Source organism: Mirounga leonina, unplaced genomic scaffold, assembly GCF_011800145.1.
Source record: "Mirounga leonina isolate KUSES-001 unplaced genomic scaffold, KU_Mleo_1.0 Mir_101799, whole genome shotgun sequence".
NCBI classification, from domain to species: Eukaryota; Metazoa; Chordata; class Mammalia; order Carnivora; family Phocidae; genus Mirounga; species Mirounga leonina.
Window position 1 is genome coordinate 1,724,114 of NW_023270210.1, and position 6,718 is coordinate 1,730,831.

The 6,718-nt window shown below is 50.4% G+C and overlaps 1 pseudogene; it reads right to left on the reverse strand.

Annotated features, from left to right (window-relative positions):
• Positions 1–819: 819 nt before the first annotated feature.
• Positions 820–992, reverse strand: LOC118014091 (annotated as a pseudogene).
• Between the last annotated feature and the right edge of the window lie 5,726 nt (positions 993–6,718).

Below are 6,718 nucleotides of genomic sequence, written 5' to 3' on the forward strand. Positions count from 1 at the left end.
TCCGGGAAGCCAGTGGGCAATGTCATGAGCGACTACTGGGAAATAGGGCTCCCCAGATGGGCATCTGGCAAGGCTAGGATGGGGACCAGGAACCACATCTAGTGGAAAAATAAAAGTAAGCTCCTGACCTCTTTGTGCAATCAAGGGTGGGTTGAAGTGGAACCCTTCTATAGGGTGATACAGTGTCCTCAGGAGATCCAAGCTTTAGGGCATGGAGGGAAAGCAGTACAGAGTCATGAGAGAACCAGTCCGGATAAGAACCCAGGTAAGGGGGCAACTGGGTGGCTCAGTTGGTTAAGCATCTGCCTTCGGCTCAAGTCATGATCCTGGGGTCCTGGGATTGAGCCCTGCGTCAGGTTCCCTGCTCCTTGGGGAGCCTGCTTCTCCCTCTGCCTGCTGCTCCCCCCCTTCTTGTGCGTGTTCTCTCTCTCTCTCTCAAATAAATAAATAAAATCTTAAAAAAAAAAAAAGAACCCAGGTAAGGCTCACCTTGGCATTTGTCTTCAGGCTAAAGAATGCTACAATTGCCATGGCAGTCATGGTAGAGACAGCCATCCTGCTATGCTGGGGTGTCCCCCCCAGTCTCTTCCTCATTGCTGAGCTCAGTTCAAATAGCTACCCCTGGATCAATTGACTGTCTCTTGATCTCTTCCTCTCTCACACTCTGGGAAGGCTTTGTATTTGTTAGGATTTTCTTCTTCTTCTTTTTTTAAATTGAAGTGTTTTTATTTTATGTATAAAGAGTTAGCATTAAGGTACATATCTTGGATATCTGCAGTTAAGGTAGGTCTCTTGGATGACCCATTCAAGGAAGTTCACTTAATCCAATTTAATGAAGCCTATATCCTTTGTGTACTGATGGAAATATTGACTGCACACATTGAGGCTGTATTTCCAGATCAGATCGTGCTGGGTTGAGCAGACGTGGCAAGACCCTGGCCAAATTTCCTCAGATGGCTTCAGTAGAGTTGCTGGTGACCCATTTTGCTCTCGGATGCAAAGAGAAAAAAGGCTGTTAGGATTTTCTTTTTCTCTTTCTTTCTTTCTTTCTTTCTTTTCTTTCTTTCTTCTCAAAGATTTTATTTATTTATTTGAGAGAGAGAATGAGGGTGAGAGAGCATGAGGGGGGGAGGGTCAGAGGGAGAAGCAGACTCCCCGCTGAGCAGGGAGCCCAATGCCGGACTCGATCCCGGGACTCCAGGATCATGACCTGAGCTGAAGGCAGTTGCTTAACCTACTGAGCCACTGAGGCGCCCTTTTTCTTTTTCTTTTTTTTTTTCTTTTTTTTTAGGATTTTCTCCTTTTTTTTGACTTTTTAAAAAATTTTTTATTTAAATTCAATTTAGTTAACATATGGTGTATTATTAATTTCAGGAATAGAATTTACTGATTCATCAGTTATATATAACACCCAGTGTTCATTAGATCAAGTGTCCCTCTTAATGTCCATCACCCAGTTACCCCTTCTCTTCACCCATCTCCCGTCCAGCAACCCTCGTTTGTTTCCTATAGTTGAGAGTCTCTTATGGTTTGCCAATTTTTTTTTAGGATTTTCTGATTGCAAAAAGAAACTGACATTAACTCAGGCAAGAAGAGGGGTGTATTTGGCACGATGCTGAGCAGATCACTGAAATGGTTGAATGTTTGATCAAACAGGTCTTGGGATGCACAGGTGTGACATGTTTGGAGTGTGGCCCAGAGCAAGAAAGGATCCTGCAGAAGGTCTGGTCTGCAGTGCAAGCTGCTCGGCCGTTAAGACACAGCCAACCTAAAGCCTCGAGAGGATCTGTCCATGGTAGATAATGATGCTGTGAAGAGTCTGTGGGAAGCCTCAATAGAAGGATCCAAGCACAGAGCCATAAAGGTCTGGAGCAAGGGCCTGTCTTCAGTGGCAGAGCTACTTACTATTCAAAAGGCAGCTTCTGTCATGCTACTGGGCTTTGGTACAGACTTAGACGCCGACCATGGGACCTCTAGTACCTATGTGACTGGAGCTGCCCATCGTGAGCTAAGTATTGGCAGACTCACCAAGTCATGTGGCCAGGCAGGCACAGAAGCAAGATGGTGAAGATGGCACCTTCAGGACCAGGCCCAACTGGAATCAGAGGCTCAAGTCAGGTACGTGGTCCTGTAGTCCAGACCCCAGGTCTTCTGCCTCCATCACACTGGTCCTCCCCCCTCAGTTAGTTCACACCTATGCACTCATGAGTGGTGGGGGCGGGAGTCAGGACGACTGACTGATGACAGGGAAACATTTAGACCTGGTTTATTGGAGGGTCATCTTATCATGTCGGTACTAGTAAAAACAGACTGCTGCCTAGCTACAGTCCCATTCAGGGTGGCCCTAGGGACAGTGATGAGGAGAAATCCTCCCAGTGAGCAGTACACTTGGTTTTCTACTTGGTAGAGAGAGAGAAATGGCCTGAGATAAAGATGTCCATGAAAAATGACTTGGAAGATTGGTCAGGGACCTAGGAGGAATAAAACTGGAAGGTCAGTAAAAAACATTCTGTACCCAATTCCAATGTGTGGTGGGAGTTTTTCCAGAGCAGCAAGCAATTCTTATCCACCATGTGGTGTCCTATAATTTAGCTTAATTCTGACTATATCTACCTGGAGACAGCATCAGATCCCACTAGTTGAGCATTCACTCTTTTAAGACCTCACCCCACTTCAGACACCAGTCTCAAATCTAGGTTTTTTGGGGTTTTTTTTAGATTTTATACTTATTTGACACAGAGAGAAAGCACACAAGCAGGGGAGAGGCAGAAGGAGAAGGAGAAGCAGGCTCCCTGCTGAGCAGGAAGCCCGACCATGGAGGACGATGCAGGACTGGATCCCAGGACCCTGAGGCCATGATCTGAGCCAAAGGCAGATGCTCAACCGACTGAGCCACCGAGGCACCCGTCAAATCCAGGTTGTTACTTGTACTTCCTACGGACTGGCTATAAATCAGAGGTCCCAAGACCCCCTCTGCGGGTTGGATTAATTTGCTGGAGCAGCTCACAGGATGCTTACTAGATCACCAGTTTATTATAACTCAGGAACAGCCTGATTGACAAGGTATGGGGAAAAGGCACAGATCTTCCATGTTCTTTCCAGGCATGCCACTCTCCCGTACCTCCAACGCAGGTCTGCAAACACTGTTCCTTTTGGGTTTTAAAGGAGGCTTCATTACAAAGACATAATTGTTTTTAAAAGATTTTATTTATTTATTTGAGAGAGAGGGGCAGAGGGAGAAGCAAACTTCCCACTGAGCAGGGAGCCTGCCCCGGGGCTTGATCCCAGGACCCTGGAATCATGAGCTGAGCCGAAGGCAGATGCTTAACTGACTGAGTCACCCAGGTGCCCCTACAAAGACATGATTGATCAGATCACTGGCCATTGGCCATTGATTCAACCTCCAGCCCCTCTTCCCTCTGTGGAGGTCAGGGAAGGAGGACTGAAAGTTCCAACCCTCTAATTATTCAGTTGGTTCTCCTGGCAACCAGCCCCCATCCTTTGTGTGGTCCCAAAGTCACCTCATTCACATAACAAAAGACACCTTTATTGCTCTCCTCACAGGAAATTCCAAGCGTTTTAGGAGCTCTGGGCCAAAAACAGGGACAAAGACCAAATATATATTTTTTTCATTATAAATCACAATGTTACAATCAGAGACCAGAAGGTTTGGAGGAGAGGTGTGTGGTGATATCTAATGTACCTAGGGGAGTGCATAAGAAGGGTACGTGGATTCCTGTGTCTCTGCCAATGGCCCCCAGCAGAATGGGAACTCAAACTCAACCACCAGGCAAATAGAGGAAACCTTGTGGTGGAGGTCAGCCAGCTTCTCTCCATGGTGCGATGGATCCATGAAGGCAGTGGTCTTGGTGCAAGGGCTGGAGGTTCTGCACAGGTTGAAAAGGAAGGGTTTTCTCTCACCAAGGATGATCTTGATACTGCCACTACTGAATGCCCAACCCACCGGCAGCAGAGATCAATGGTGATCTCTTGGTATGATGCCATTTCTCAAAAGGACCAGCCAGCCATTTGGTAGCAGGAAGGTTACATCAGGATTCCTCCTATGATGGAGGGGGCAGTAATTAGTCACACTTCGGATTTGGATTTGCCTTCCCTATGCACAGCATCTCTGCTGGCAGTCCATCTGAGGGCTTACACAACACTTGATCTATTGACATGGTATGCCACACAATACTTCGGAGCAAGGGACTCTTTTTCCAAGAAAGGGAGTGTGACAGTAAGCACACGTGCATGGGAGCCACTGGCCCTGCCCTACACTGCATCACTCAGAAGCACCCAGAGCCTATTGAAGGCTCAGCAAAGATTCTGCCTCGGGAAAGCACCCTGTGGTGTTGGGGGATGTTACTCCATAATGTGACAAATGTAGTGAATTAATAGTCAATACATGGTGCTATGAACCAAGAAGTGGGAGTAGGATTGGCTGCTCTCCCCATCATTTCCAGTGACCCAGTTGAGGAATTGGTGTTTCCTATTTCTGAAACCTTAGGCCTTCCTGGGCTAGAGGTCCTGGTTCCTGGGATAGGGGCACTGCTTCTGTCAGGGGTCATGGTAAGTGTTCTGTTGAACTTGAAACAAAAGTTACCATCTGGTCAACGTAGGCTCCTCATGCCCATGGACCATCCAGCCACGAAAAGATTGTCATATTGGTGGGGCAATTGATCCTGTGTCCATTAGGAGGTAGCATTGCTGCTCTCTAAGGAGAACAAGAAGAATGCCTGCAACTGAGAACATTCAATAGAGTGTCTCTGTGTTTCGTAAATAGACAATTGCACAACTATGGCCTGACAAGGAGGAAACCAATGAAAGGTTCAGACCTATGTAGGATGAAGATCCGGTTGAGCCCTCCAGGAAAAAAACCTAGACCGGCAGTGATGCTTTCCAGGGATGGGGGAAATCTAGAATGGGTGATGGAGGTATGGTCAATGGTAAAATGGCCACAAAGTCTTCCCATTCGTGTATTCGCAGACATTTACATTCCTATGCAATGTGACTTTGTCACTCCTCCCATCAAGAAGCAGTCTATGCGGTCCTTGAATCTGGACTTCGCTATGTGGGGTAGGTAGAATTATGTCCTCCAAAAAGTTCAAGTCCCAATCCCTCGTATCTGTGAATGTGATCTTATTTGGAATTAGAGTCCTTGTAGATGCAACCAAGTTAAGAGGAGGTCATGCTGGAGTAGGGTGAGCCCTAAATCCAATGACCAGTGTCCTTATAAGAAAAGGGAAAGTTGGAGACACAGAGGAGACCCAAGGGTTAGAAGGCCACAGATGCAAAAACTGGAGTGATGCAGCTACAAGCCAAAGAACAGCAAAGATTGCTGGGAGCCACCAAGAAGCTAGGAAGAGGCAAAGAAGGATCCTCCCCCAGAGCCTTCGGAGGGAGCATGGCCCTACCAACACCTTGATTTTGGACGTGGAACCTCCAGAACTGTAAAAACCACATTTCTGTTGTTTTAAGCCACCAGCTCTGTGGTCCTTCATGGTATGGCAGTACCCTCTTTGGGTTTGGGGCAGACAATTCTGAGATGCACTCTATCCACCTCCTAGCAAGGTCACGTCCCAGCAGCTCTAACATAAGCAACCTGTACACCAGCCCTTGTCTCAAGGTCTGCTTTTCCAGACACTCCTATCTCTTCTCCAGACTCGGAGCGGGCCCACCATTCCGGATTCCTAGCTTCTAACCCAGGAGTCAGGGAGGAAGAAGGGCTTTGGAGGGGCCTTCCCCAACCGCCGCCGTGGAATTCAACAGCTCTGTGTGGTTAATGATTCTGTCACTTGCCAAAGCCTGGAAATGAAGCGTGCGGCAATTTAATCAAGCGATCTTCTGCAGCCAGGGGGCTTGGGCTCAGCAACTCTCCTGGGCACCCCATGGGAGGGCACCCCATGGGAAGCCACCCCGATGCTGCTTTCCAGGGAAAGGCCTTCTCTCCCCAGGCTTGTCCAAGAAGAGAGGGCAGGCTGTGGGAGAGAAGAGGAAGAGATGGAGGGAACGTCAAAGCCGTGGGCTGGGGCTGAGACACAGGTAGGCAGGGGACTCAGGTGGGCCAGCTCTGTGCGCGCGCTAGGGTCCCAGGGCATCCCAAGCCATGTGGCGGGCTCTCCACCACCTCTCGTTTCCCCATTCTTTTTATCTTATTTTAACAAAGGTGTCCATTTAAGCGACAGCGAGGGAACGGCTGAGCTGAGGGAGAGAAGCGGTCATTAAAGGGAAGTCGGAGGAAGGGGTAGAGGTATTCGGACTGCAGCGTGGAGGCCCCGGGAACTGGGCTGAGATTGCGCCCCGCTCCCGAGGCCCCGAGCTCTCTGGGCGATCCCGGGGGGCGCTTTCCCAAACAGGACCCCTGTCTCCTGGGCCCGCGCCGCGTCGGCCGCGCGTCCAGAGCCGAGGGCCGGGAGACCCGACGCCTGCGGGAGCGGGGAGCCAGGACCACCCCTACCACCCCAGCCAAGGCCCCGCCCCCGGCTTGGCGCGCCGGCTCCCGCGGCCCCCGCCGCTCGCGCTTCCACCCCGCCCAGCTCCCCTCCCCCGCGCGCGTGCGCCCCGTCCCCGCGCCCCTCCCCCCCACCCCCGCCGCCGCCGCCGCGGGCGCGCGCGCGTGCTCGTCGGCCCGGGCGGGCGCCGGAGACTGCGGGGCCGACTGCGGGCCAGAGGGCGGGCGCCGGGAGCGCCGGGAGCGCGGCCGGGCGGGGCGGGAGCG